Raw genomic sequence first — 12,994 nt, 5'->3', positions numbered from 1 at the left:
TCCAGAACCAGGCTCCAGACACGAGGATGCTGGAACTCCCAGACAGGGAATTTTCAACACCTGTGACTCGTATGTGAAAGATTCTAAAGGAGAAGAGTAGACAACATGCGAGTTCAGATAGGCACTCTCTGGGGAATTAAAATAGCTATCATCCACTAAATTGTGAGAATTCTGAGGATAAGTTCGTTGCTTTAGTTATTTCTGTATTTTTATGACATTAACTTTAATGACTCATTGGTGTTCCTCCGTTGTATGGTTCTAATGCTGGACATCTTGGTTTATTTCCGTTATTACCTGTGGTAAATACTGATGTGATGGCTGGCTTTAAAACAAAGCTTTGTTCTCAAAGCGGAGTACTTTCTAGGGTACCAGGCAAGTAGCCCTAAGGCATGGACCATCCTGGTGTGTGTTTATAGATTGGCAGGTAGGCGGGAGGGGTCAGATGGTATGTGAGAGGGGAAAAGGGGCAGGAGACGAAACCTAAGAGAAAGGGCAGGCTCAGATCACAAAGGGGAGCGACATAAACCGGGTTAAAGATTTTACCTTTCGTTCCTAGTGATATGGGAAGCCATTGGAGGATTTTGAGGAAAGAAAAGAAATGGTTAGATTTATGTATAAAAGAACCACTCTGGTCATGATTCCAAGACTAGATTATTAGCAGCGGGAGCAGGGAGATCAGTAAGGGGGAACCCCTCAGGCAGCCAGAGTCCCAGCGCAGGAGAAAGAGGCAGTAGCCTGGCTTTACCATTAACTGGCTGAGTGATTTGGGGAAAATCATGGCATTTTTTGGTTTCACTTTTCTTACCTGCAGACACATCAAATACGGGAAGAGAGAAAAATCACTCTTTCAGGTTGACAAATTACCAAAAGATAACTGTTAGTTGCTTGTTCTTTCCTGTAAAAAGTGATGCAACTAATCACAGGGTTTTTAGGATTTCCAGGCTTGACAGGCTGAGCTGATCCAGAGAGGGAGAGTTAGGGCCAAAATTAGAGACCCAGACTTAGGCAGAGGTGGCCCCAAGCACACGTTGAACTGAAAGTCTGGGTAGACCAGAAGCACAGAACCATGATTCCCCCCAAAGAGAAGATAATCAGAGATGTACAGCCCCCCAAGGCAGATTTGTTGCCTTCTAGAAAAAAGAGATAAAATATGTTTATCTCAGTCACTTTTAAAATTAAGAACAGGGGGGGCGCCTGGGTGGCTCAGTCGGTGGAGCGTCCGACTTCAGCTCAGGTCACGGTCTCACGGTCCGTGAGTTCGAGCCCTGCGTCAGGCTCTGGGCTGACGGCTCAGAGCCTGGAGCCTGCTTCAGATTCTGTCTCCCTCTCTCTCTGACCCTCCCCCCGTTCATAAATAAATAAAACGTTAAAAAAAAAGTTTAAAAAAAATTAAGAACAGGGGATTATTATCCCCTGGGGATTAAACTTCTGATCCTATTTTGTGACCAATTAACAGGGGATAGTGGTAGAAATAAAAAAGGAGAATGTGAGGGTTAATTTTGTGTATCAACTTGACTGGGCCATGGGGTGCCCACAGAAAACATTTTCCTGGGTTTCTCTCTCTCTCTGTCTCTGTCTCTCTCTCCTTCCTATTGGTTCTGTTTCTCTGGAGATCCCTGAGTGATCTGGAAGGTCTGAGAAGGGGCTCAAGGAGTCTGGTGAAATTAGGGCAAAGGAGATGATGTGACCACAGAAGCAAAACAAGAAAGAGAAACAAAGATACAAGAGAAGTGTTAGAAGCCAGAAGGACAGCCAGGCACCTGTGGAAAGGGAGGGGGGAATGTGTTGAGGGAGGACATGAGGGACTCCTGGGAGGCTGGTAGTGATCTACTTCCTGATCTGGGTGCTGGTTTTTGCTTTGAGATGATGCCCTGAGTCGTGGGTTTATGTTTTGAGCATTTTTGCCTCTTTGTGTTTTATTTTACAAAAATAAAGTTCTCAAAGAAAAAAGAAAGAAGGAAAGAAACAAAGGGAATGAGAGGGAGAGAATGATAGATATGGAGACATGTGGACAGGGAAAGATATAACTCAGCAGGTTTTGAGGAAGCTTACCGAGGGTCCACTGACTTGTTCCTTAGGTTGAGGTATCCAGAGCATTCTCCCACGGCCCAGTACTCCCTCTGCACGACGGCAGCCTTCTGTCCTTCCAGCAGCCTGTCCTTCTCTCCCTCTCCACCTTCTTTTTTGCCGGCATGGAGACATTTCCTGATTGCATTTCCCAATGCCACTGACGCCAGCCCCGAGCCCCTGGAGCCCTTGCTTCTTCCTCTGACCAGCCTGGACCACGACATCCATCATGCCAATTCTCCTGCTTGACCTGCTCACTCCCAGGATCCTCTGTAAGACGAACGCCTTTCACCAACCTGCAATCTTTGATCCAACCTCCAGTTTTACTTCTCCTGTCCCTCCCACAAACACCACTTCCGCAGACATTTATCGAAGGCCTATTTTGCTGTGCTGTTCCTCCGAGCTGAGCCCACAATTCGGTTTCATGCTTCTAAGTTCCCAAACAATGCAGGTCCTTCCTTTTCGACGATCTCTTTCTCCCTTGTCTGTCAAACTCCTGCTCGTCTCTTAAGACTATGTGGAGACGGTATATCCCTTCTTCACAAGCAACTACTATCTTACCCTTCCAACTTTGGGCTATTATTACGGGTTGGATTGCACCCCCCAAAAGGATATGTTGAAGTATTATCTTCCAGCACTCTGAATGTGAACTTTTTTGGAAATAGTCTATTTATTTCGAGAGAGACAGAGAGAGAGAGAGCAGGAGAAGGGGAGGGGCAGAGAGAGGGAGACAGAGAATCCCAAGCAGGCTCTGAGCTGTCAGTGAGGAGCCCGACGTGAGGCTCCATCCCAGGAACTATGAGATCATGACCTAAGCCGAAATCAAGAGTAGGATGCTTAACTGACTGAGCCACTCAGGCGCCCCTGGAAATAGTCTTTGTAGATGTAAAGAAAATAAGACGTGGTGATTAGGGTGGGCCCTAATCCAATATGACTTGTGTTCTTATCGGAAGAGAAGAGATGTGCACAGAAGAAAGAGACAGAGAATGGAGTTCTGCCATTACAAGCCCAGGGACACCAAGGGTTGCTGGTAAACCAGGAGCTAAGAGAAAGCAGCAGATTCTCCCCTAGAGCCTCAAGAAAGCACGGCCCTGATTACCCCTGACCCCAGATTTCCGGCCTCCAGAACAGTGTGAGTTACAGTGCCTGGAAAATCGCCATTTTCTGAATAAAAAATTTCCTTAATGGATGGATAATGAAATGTCTTTGACTAGGGATATGTCGTGTATGTGCTTTGCCTATGTGGGACGTTTGTTTTGTCCCTGTATGCCTCAGAACCCCATTGGCAGGGAATGGGCATTCAAAGAACATTGAGTTAGTCATTGTTTACAAGTCTTCAGCTGCTCTCATCTATGAACCTGTAAAGCAAACTTGTTCGGAGATGTGGGACCCGAGGCCCATTTCGCACCCTCAGCCACGCGTGCCTCGGGAATACTTGAGCAGAGTCTTAGTGGAATGTTCTGTCATGGTTACACAAAGCCCAGACCTTGAAGGGCACGAGAAACAACCACATGATGCTTGATGGCTAGTTTACAGTTTTGCTCTGAGCTGTTAAGTTTCACTGATTTGGTAATTTTCACCTAACAGAAGGCTCTTCTGAGAGCCACTTTGCGATGAGTAGAAAAGCTGAAACCTTGCCAGAACTCTGTTAGGCTACAGGCCACATCTGGATCTGTATATGTTATCCATGCCAGGCATTGACTTAATAGGCTAGATTAATATAAGGGCCCTTTTTGCTGGGGGACCGTGATGCTCCTTTGTTCTTTTAACTTCTTGGTCTATGCTCCACACCCCTTGCCCACCACACCACCTAGAGCTCTGACCCTCCTCCAGAAGGGAAGCTAAGTGGAGGGAGATGGGAGACTCTTCTACCCCTTGGCATCTCTTTTTAGAATCCTGGCTTGTCCTTCCCCCTCACTGCCACTCTTCCTCTCCAGCTCCAGCTCCCGCACACTGTGCGGAACAAGTATATAACAAAAGTTTGTTGAATGAGTGTTAAACATCCACATAAGCCCACTGGCCCAGGCACACAGAGGCCACAGTTGCAAAGACTCTCCCGTCAATTGGTTTCGCCATATGGAAGTGCGTGTGCCATTTGGCGGATGCGGCCAAGTGCCTGCGTTTGGTGAGCTTAGCGCCGCTGTGAAGGTTTGTTTATGTAGCACCCATTTTTACACATTATCTTATGCATAACTTCGCTATCAAAACGAATAAAGAGCTGGAACAGCTCTTCCCCCAAAGGAGAGAACCAGCGTCTTGTTTTGTTTTGGTGTGGCTTGTTTTGTTTGGTTTGTTTGTGTCATTCTGTTTTGTTTTTCCTTCTTCCTGCACATTCAGGAAGCATCCGAAATATCATCTTACCGTCAGGCTGACCCTCACCTGGAGTTAGTTGGCTTCTCATTGCCCTGACAGACAGCCTCTGCCAGGTGAAAAGGCTCGGGCTCTTGGTCACCACTGGGCAATTGACGACACCGCAGTCTGAAGCTTCTGTCTCGCTTACCTGGGGACGGATGAGCCACCACCGTCATTTAGCTCATGGACGTGGTGGCTCATCAGCGCTCAAGAGTCAAAGTTGACAGCGTCGCTTGAAATATTAACGTTGTAGGGCTGTTTCAGGAAGCCCCATCCCTGTTCCGAGCTTGCGACATTCTCTACCATTGAATGCTACACGCCTTTCTTGTCGCAGTGACCATCCTCTTTAACACTGACGAACTATCTCAGTTGGAACCTTTCCTTGGGGACTGTGGGGCAACAGAAGCAGCAATAATATCTTCCTTACTAAGTAGCAGTGGCTGCTTTGAACTCTGCCTGAATCATACTCAAGCTTGGAGCTGGATCCATGGAAGGGGGAGGGGGGGCCGGTTACATTGAAAGAGCCACTGCATTGGACCCCTCATGCCCATGGCCAAAGGCATAAGTGTGAACATGAGTGTGGCAGATGGCCCTCATGTCCATCTTCACCCTTCCCTCTATCCATGCCTTATGCCATCAGACTGTCCAGCTCCTCCCACGAAGAGGCAGAATCTATTCCTGGACCCGGGATTCCAGGTTTAGCCCTTTGAGCCTCGCTTTGGCCAATGGGATGGTAGCACACACAACACAAAACAGGAGGCCTTGCAAAATGCCTGCATGATTGTCCTTGGCCATGCCCCTGAGAAGGACATGCCTGGGCCAGTCTACTGGCCCCGGGATGAATGAGGTTCATGGGAGCAGAGCCAAGTTGCTCTATCTGAGCTCGACTAGTTTAGCCACACATGCACAGAAGCCTCAGACTGTATAATGAGCCGACCCCCCCCAATGGCCAACAGATTAGTGAGAACAAAGGATTGTTTCAAGTCCCTCTGTTTTGGAGTAGTTGGTTACCTTAGCCTTATTGTGACTGGCTCTAGACTGAATGTTTCTGTCCCCCCAAAATTCACATGTGAAATCCTCATCCCCGATGTGATGATTTTCAAATGTGGGGACTCTGGGATGATTAGGTCTTGAGGGTAGAGCCCCCATGAATGGGATTAGAGATCTTATGAAAGAGCCCCCAGAGAACTCCCTGGACCCTTCCGCCATGTGAGGAAACAGTGAGAAGACGACCGTCCATGAGCCAGAAAGTGGACTCTCACCAGATTCCAAAGCTGATGGTGCCTTGACCTTGGACTTCCCGGCCTCCAGAACTGTGAGAAGTAAATGTTTGTGGTTCATGAGGCACCTGGTTTAGGGTATTGTGTTACAGCAGCCTGAATGGGCCACACATAGCCTAGTTAACTGATACTATGGGAAATTTCAGAGAAAATAAGTGGCCGGAATTGCTCTGGAATTGTAGTTTGAAGTCTGTGAATAGCCTTAGTTGTAGGCCTTTCCAAGATGCTCTCAGTCTGACTACTCTGCACCAGTTCCCGTCTCTATGCTGGTCCAAGCCATCATCATCCCTCACCTGGGTTTCTACAAGACCCTCCTACCAACTTAATTGCTTCCACACTTGCCCTCTTACAATATGCTTGCCACACAACTGCCTACATACACATTTAAAATCTAAAACAGATCATGAACCTTCTCTGTTTAAAAATGAATGAATGAATCCAAACTCCTATATAAACTAGCCTCCTTCCCCTAATGTTCACGTACCCGGTTGGTTCCCTTTGTCCCCTCTGCTGCAGGTGCTTGGCTTTCTACTACTTCCCCCTTCCTCTTCTCCCACACCCAAAGTTGATTCTTCTCCTGGGGCTTGACCCCTGCTAGTCCCTCTCCTTGGAATACTCTTCCTCCTAGATTTCCGCATCGTCAACCCTCCTTCAACATCAGCAATAAGATCTTTGCCTGTAAATGTGCCCCCCTAAACTCATCATATAATACCTTTCCAACAACTAGTTACTCACTATCTTCTACTCTGCTTTTCATGACTCTCAGTCATGACTCTCTGGAAGTCTTTCTACTTGCTTCTTATCTGTTTCTCCGTCTGGACTGTGTGCTCCTGGAAAGGAAGGATCTTGTCTAGCTTGTTTGTTGATGTATCTCCAGGGCCTGGAAGAGTAGGAGATGATCAAAATGTGTCAATGGAATGCATACATGAAGGAAGAAAGAAAAGGAACAAGACAGCAGACTTAGAATTAGGTGTTGGTCTGTGGGTCTAACTATGGACATTGATGGATCAAACATCTTTGTCTGGGATTAGATCTGGACCTGTGTCCCCAGGTTAAACAAAAGTCAAAGGTGGACTGGTACATAAAAGTCAGGTTAAAAACTGAGAATAAACTGAGGGTTGATGGGGGGTGGGAGGGAGGGGAGGGTGGGTGATGGGCATTGAGGAGGGCACCTGTTGGGATGGGTACTGGGTGTTGCGTGGAAACCAATTTGACAATAAATTTCTTATTTTACAAAAAGTTAGGTATTAACAAGCATTCCAAACTCCCTGAAGAATTTGGACCATGGTGTGTGTGTGTGTGCACGTGTGTGTTTAAATTAAAGTATAACTTACCTAAAATATAATGCACGGGTCTTCAATGTTGAGTTGGGTTAAATTTGGCAATTGTCTGCCACCCCAAACAAGGCGCATAACATTTTCATCATGACCGAAAGCTCATCTGAGCCCCGTTCTGGTCTGTTGCTTACCCCTCACCGTGCCCTTCCCCATCTGCTGATTCCTATCAACAGATTTCTTTTTCCTGTTAACTAGACTTCATAGAAAGTCATAAATACATCGTAAAGACATCCTGTGTTCCTTTTAATACTCAGTATAACGAAGTCGAAATTCAACCAGGTTGTTGTTTGGATCAATTGTTCGTTGTTTATGGCTGAGTAGTATTCCAAAATTTATCATTTAACTGCTGGTGGTGAGTACTTTTTTTTTTTTTTCCAGGTTGAAGCCATTACGAATAATGAGAAGGCTGCTAAGAGCATTCTGGCAGAAGTCCTTTTGTGGTCATATGTTTTCATTTCTTTTGAGTTAAAAACCTAAGAGTGGGATTGCTTGAGTCACAGCTGATGAATGCTCAACTTTTATATGAGAATCGGCCAAAGGGATTCTACTATTTTATGACAATTCCACCTCACATTTCCAGTTGCTTGATAGCTTCATCAACACTGATATGGGCCATCATTTGAAATATTGTAGCCACTCTAGCAAGTGTGAGGGAGCTCTTGTCATTTCCCTAATGACAGATAGACTTACTAGTCATTCATAGATCTTTCCTTATAAAGTATCGATTCTAGTTTCTGCCCATCTTGTATTGGATTGTTTTCCTGCTTTGTTGATTTGTATTCTGGACATGAGTTCTTTGTCAGATATACATATTGCAAATATTTTCTCCCCGTCAGTAGCTTGGTTTTTTTGTTTGTTTGTTTCTGTTTTTGTTTTTTACTTTCTTCACTCCTTTTGATGACCTTAATTTTTTTTAAATTTTGATAAACTCTAATTTATCAACATTTTCTATTGTATTTTTTTGTGATCCATCTAAGACATATTTGCCCAGCTCATGAAGATTTTCTCATACCTTTTCTTCTTGCAATATTATGGTATAGATCATTCTTTTTTTTTAAAAAAAAATTTTTTTTTCAACGTTTATTTATTTTTGGGACAGAGAGAGACAGAGCATGAACGGGGGAGGGGCAGAGAGAGAGGGAGACACAGAATCGGAAACAGGCTCCAGGCTCTGAGCCATCAGCCCAGAGCCTGACGCGGGGCTCGAACTCACGGACCGCAAGATCGTGACCTGGCTGAAGTCGGACGCCTAACCGACTGCGCCACCCAGGCGCCCCATGGTATAGATCATTCTTATGTGTGGGTCTAAGAGCCAGCTTGGATTAAATTTTGTGTGTGGAGTGAGATAGACTTTGAGATCTCATTTTTATTCACACGCCTCTCCAGTTTGGTCCAGCACCGTGTGTTAAAAAGATGTTCCTTTTCCCATTGGATTGACATGGTACTTTTGCTAGAAACCGATTGATTATTCAATTGACTATTCAAGTACCATTTGCTGAAAAGAGTATCTTTTCCCCATTCGGTTGCCTTAGCACTTGTGTCAAAAATCGGTTGGTCATATATGTGTGGGTACACGTCTGGGTTCTATTTTCTGTTCCGTTCGTCTATACCCCAATACCACACTGTCTTCAGAGCTGTAATTGTATAGTAAGTCTTGAAATTAGGTCATATACATCCTCCAACTTGTTCTCCTTTTTCAGAACTGTTTTGGGTATTCTAAGCCATTCATGTTACCATAGAAATTTTAGATTTGCTTTGTCAGTTTCTACACCATTCTGCTGATGTGTTGATTGGGATTGCATTGAATCTATGGATTAATTTGGAGAGAATTGATATCTGAATAATAATGAGTCTTCCAATCCATGAAAAAGATGTATCTCTCCGTTTATTTGTCTTCTTTAATGTCTCAGAAATACTTACGGCGTTAGTATATAGATCTAACACATACTTTGTTACATATTTCTACAAGTTTTGAGTTTGATTGCACACCATGGAGTTTTTTAAAAGTTTCATTTTCCAGCTGTTGCTAGCATATCGGAATATAACTTATTTTTTGTATATTTACTTTTTGGCTATAGTAGCCTTTGCGTATAATCTTCATGATTTTCTGCATACGCAGTCATGTCATCTGCGAATAAAACTAATTTTACTTCTTCCTTCCCAATCCGGATGCTTCTTTTATTTTATTTTTTCTTTTTATACTCCCGGATAGGACTTCCAGGGCAATGTTGAAAAGAGGCAGTGGAAATGGGTATCCTTGCCTTGTTCCTGATGGTAGTGAAGAAAGCATTAATATTCACCATTAAACCTGATATTACTTTTAAGTTTTGCATAAATATCCTTTATCAAATTGAGAAAGCTCCCTTCTCCTCCTACTCTGACGAGAGTTTTTATCATGAATGAATGTTGACTTTTCTCAAAGGATTTTTCTTCATCTTGAGATTATCATATAATCGTAACCAACTGAGCTCAGACAACTGAGCCACCCAGGCACCCCAACATTCGCCACGCTAAAGCAAACAATGAAGTAGCATTTAGTACATTCCATATGTTGTGCAACCATCACCTCTATTTAATTCCAAAACATTTTTATCACCCCAAAGGAAACCCCGCACCCATTAAACAATCGTTCCCCCTTCTCTCCTGCCTACAAGTCTCTGGCAAACACCAATCTGCATTCTGTCTCTATGGATTTATCTATTCTGGATATTTCATGTCAGTGAATCACTGACATCTCTTCAGAGTAGGAGATTCAGAAAGTATAGTCCACAGCCAACGGTGGATACAGATATATCTGTTTCCAGCAGCATGGCAGATTTTATAACCCTTCTTTTTACTTACTAATTTTTGAATATGAAATTTATTGTCAAATTGGTTTCCATATACACCCAGTGCTCATCCCAACAGGTGCCCTCCTCAATACCCATCACGCGCCCACCCTTCCCTCCTACCCCCCATCAACCCTCAGTTTGTTCTCAGTTTTTAAGAGTCTCTTATGATTTGGCTCCTTCCCTCTCTTTTTTTTTTTTTCCTTCCCCTCCACCATCATCTTCTGTTAAGTTTCTCAGGATCCACATAAGAGTGAAAACATATGGTAAATGTCTTTCTCTGTAGGACTTATTTCACTTAGCGTAACACTCTCCAGTTCCATCCATGTTGCTACAAAAGGCCATATTTCATTCTTTCTCATTGCCACGTAGTATTCCATTGTGTATATAAACCACAATTTCTTTATCCATTCGTCAGTGGGTGGACATTTAGGCTCTTTCCATCATTTGGCTATTGTTGAAAGTGCTGCTGTCCACATTGGGGTACGAGTGCCCCTCTGCATCAGCACTCCTGGATCCCTTGGGTAAATTCCTAGCAGTGCTATTCCTGGGCCATAGGGTAGATCTATTTTTACTTTTTAGAGGAACCTCCACACTGTTTCCCAGAGCAGCTGCACCAGTTTGCATTCCCACCAACGTGCAAGAGGGTTCCCGTTTCTCCACATCCTCGCCAGCATCTATAGTCTCCTGATTTGTTCATTTTAGCCACTCTGACTGGCGTGAAGTGTGGTATAACCCTTCTTTTTAAAACAACTAAAAATATTTTGTTGAAAATATTGAGAAAAGCCTTCTGAGCTGGCAAGAAATTAAGGAAATCTCAGGATTTAAGGGAATCTCAGTTTCATTCCAACAAAATGAAAGTTGGAATTTAAGGGCACCCGGGTGGCTCTGTCGGCCGAGCATCCGACTTTGGCTCAGATCATGATCTTGGAGCTCGTGAGTTCGAGGCCCACGTTAGGCTCAGTGCTGTCAGCGTGGAGCCTGCTTCAGATCCTCGCCCGCCCTCCACCCAATCACTCTCTCTTAAAAATTAAATAAACACTTTTTAAGAAGAAGGTTGGACTTCAGAAGGGAAAAGAGCTTGGTGGTGGCTTTGGCCTTGGTAATACCACCAGAAATGACTGATATCCCTATGCAGTTTTGGGGGGCCTAATGACATAGGTTGGTGTCATTGAGTGTCTGATTCGATGGGGTGGCTAATAGGAGAACCCCACAAGAACCGTGACCTCTTAAGTCTCATTAAGACTTAAGCCTTAAGTATCGTGTACGAATAAACGAGACATATACTTTCTCCACATCTCTCTTTGTTCTGGGCCGATGAAACAGATACATCTACCTTTGAATGTTCAATTACGAATTGGCCTTCATATAGGGTTGTAGCCCTGAATCATCCTACGTGGTTAGCCTGAAATACTTCAAGCTGAGAATTTATCGTGAAGCGATCCTAGGTGGGTAGTGTCACCTAGACTTTCAGTGGGAACCCAATCAATACGTGTTAGAACGTACTGAGCCTTCCATAGATGTCGGCATCTTCAAAAAAGGCCCCCAAAGAACATTCACAGATGGCATTTCATGGGAAGGTGACTCATATTCAGTGTTCATAAAGCACACAGAAGTGCCATCGTCTGAGCCAGCAGGGCCACAGACAAAAGGATCAGATGCCTCATTATTCAAATGCCGGGATTATCAAACACATAATGTTCAATGACTATGATTAATACCTTTGAGGAAATAAAAGAGAGATGGAGACTGTGGGTACAGAAATGCCCAAGTAGATCAGAAAAGTGAACAACCAGGACTTCTAGATGGCAGGGTGTCTCCTGGAGCAGACTGTGCCACGTTGCCCCATGACTGGGACCCCCCCCTCCACCTCTTTGAGGCGAAGCTGTGCCAGGAAAAAAAAAAAAAAAAAAAAGACAGGTTTGCTCCCAAAGAAGGTTTGCTCCTAATTAGATCACTTCTTCACGTGTCATCTCCCCTCTATGACCTGCCTACTTTTGGTTACTTTACAGAATCTTTGGGAGTTCCTTTTCGTGTCTTCTCTAGAATTCAGAGTTGTAATTAGCTGGATGGGTGAGCCATAAGAGTATCTCACCATCATGGAACCCAAACCCTACCACAGTATAATGATTAAAAATACTAAATTAACAGGGGCGCCTGGGTGGCTCAGTCGGTTGGGTGTCCAACTTCGGCTCAGGTCACGATCTCGCGGTTTGTGAGTTCGAGCCCTGCGTCGGGCTCTGTGCCGACAGCTCGGAGCCTGGAGCCCGCTTCGGATTCTGTGTCTCTCCTTCTCTCTGCCCCTCCCATGCTCATGCTCTGTCTCTCTCTGTCTCTCAATAATAAATAAACGCTAAAAAAATATACTAAATTAACATTGAAATATTAACCCATCCTTAGACTTCATTCAAATTTCTTCAGTGACCCAACTAATATCTTCTTTCTGGTCTAGGACCCAAACCGGGATCACACATTGAATTGAGTCACAACTCTTTAGCCTCTAACAATCTAGGACAGTTTCTTGGTCTTTCTTTGGCTCTGCGTTCCTTGGCTCATGGCTCCCTTTCATCTGGAAAACTAATAATGGTGGGTTGCGTCTTTCCCATACCACATAGCCTGTCCTGGTGGCTATTTTCACATCTCTTTCTCTGATTTTAACCCTTCAGACCTCCTCTTTAACTTTTAAGGACTCTTGTGATTACATTGCTCCATCTGGACACTCCAAATCTAAATCCCCCTTTGCCCTGTGGCTTAATATATGTACAGGTTCCAGGGATTAGGGCGTGAACCTCCTTGGGAGGCCACCGTTCTGCCTACCATATGTGTGCTATAGTTGAAAATCATCTTCACCTTCTTTTCCAACTCTCATGTCAAAATGTCACCCACAGTCATGGTTCTCCTTTGTCTAGAGGGCTCTAGTACTTGGGGACTTCTGTCCTTCACCCTTAGCCAGCCCCTGGTGGTGCATTCCCTCACTTTTTTCTTTACTGGAGAGAGAGAGAACACGAGCAGGGGAGGGGCAGAGAGTGAGCAGGAGAGAGAGAATCTCAAGCAGACTCACCATGGAGCCCAAGGCGAGGCTGGATCCCATGACCTTGGGATCATGACCTGAGCTGAAATCAAGAGTTGG

Source organism: Leopardus geoffroyi, chromosome E3, assembly GCF_018350155.1.
Source record: "Leopardus geoffroyi isolate Oge1 chromosome E3, O.geoffroyi_Oge1_pat1.0, whole genome shotgun sequence".
Lineage (NCBI taxonomy): Eukaryota > Metazoa > Chordata > Mammalia > Carnivora > Felidae > Leopardus > Leopardus geoffroyi.
Note: the sequence above shows the minus strand (reverse complement) of the source record.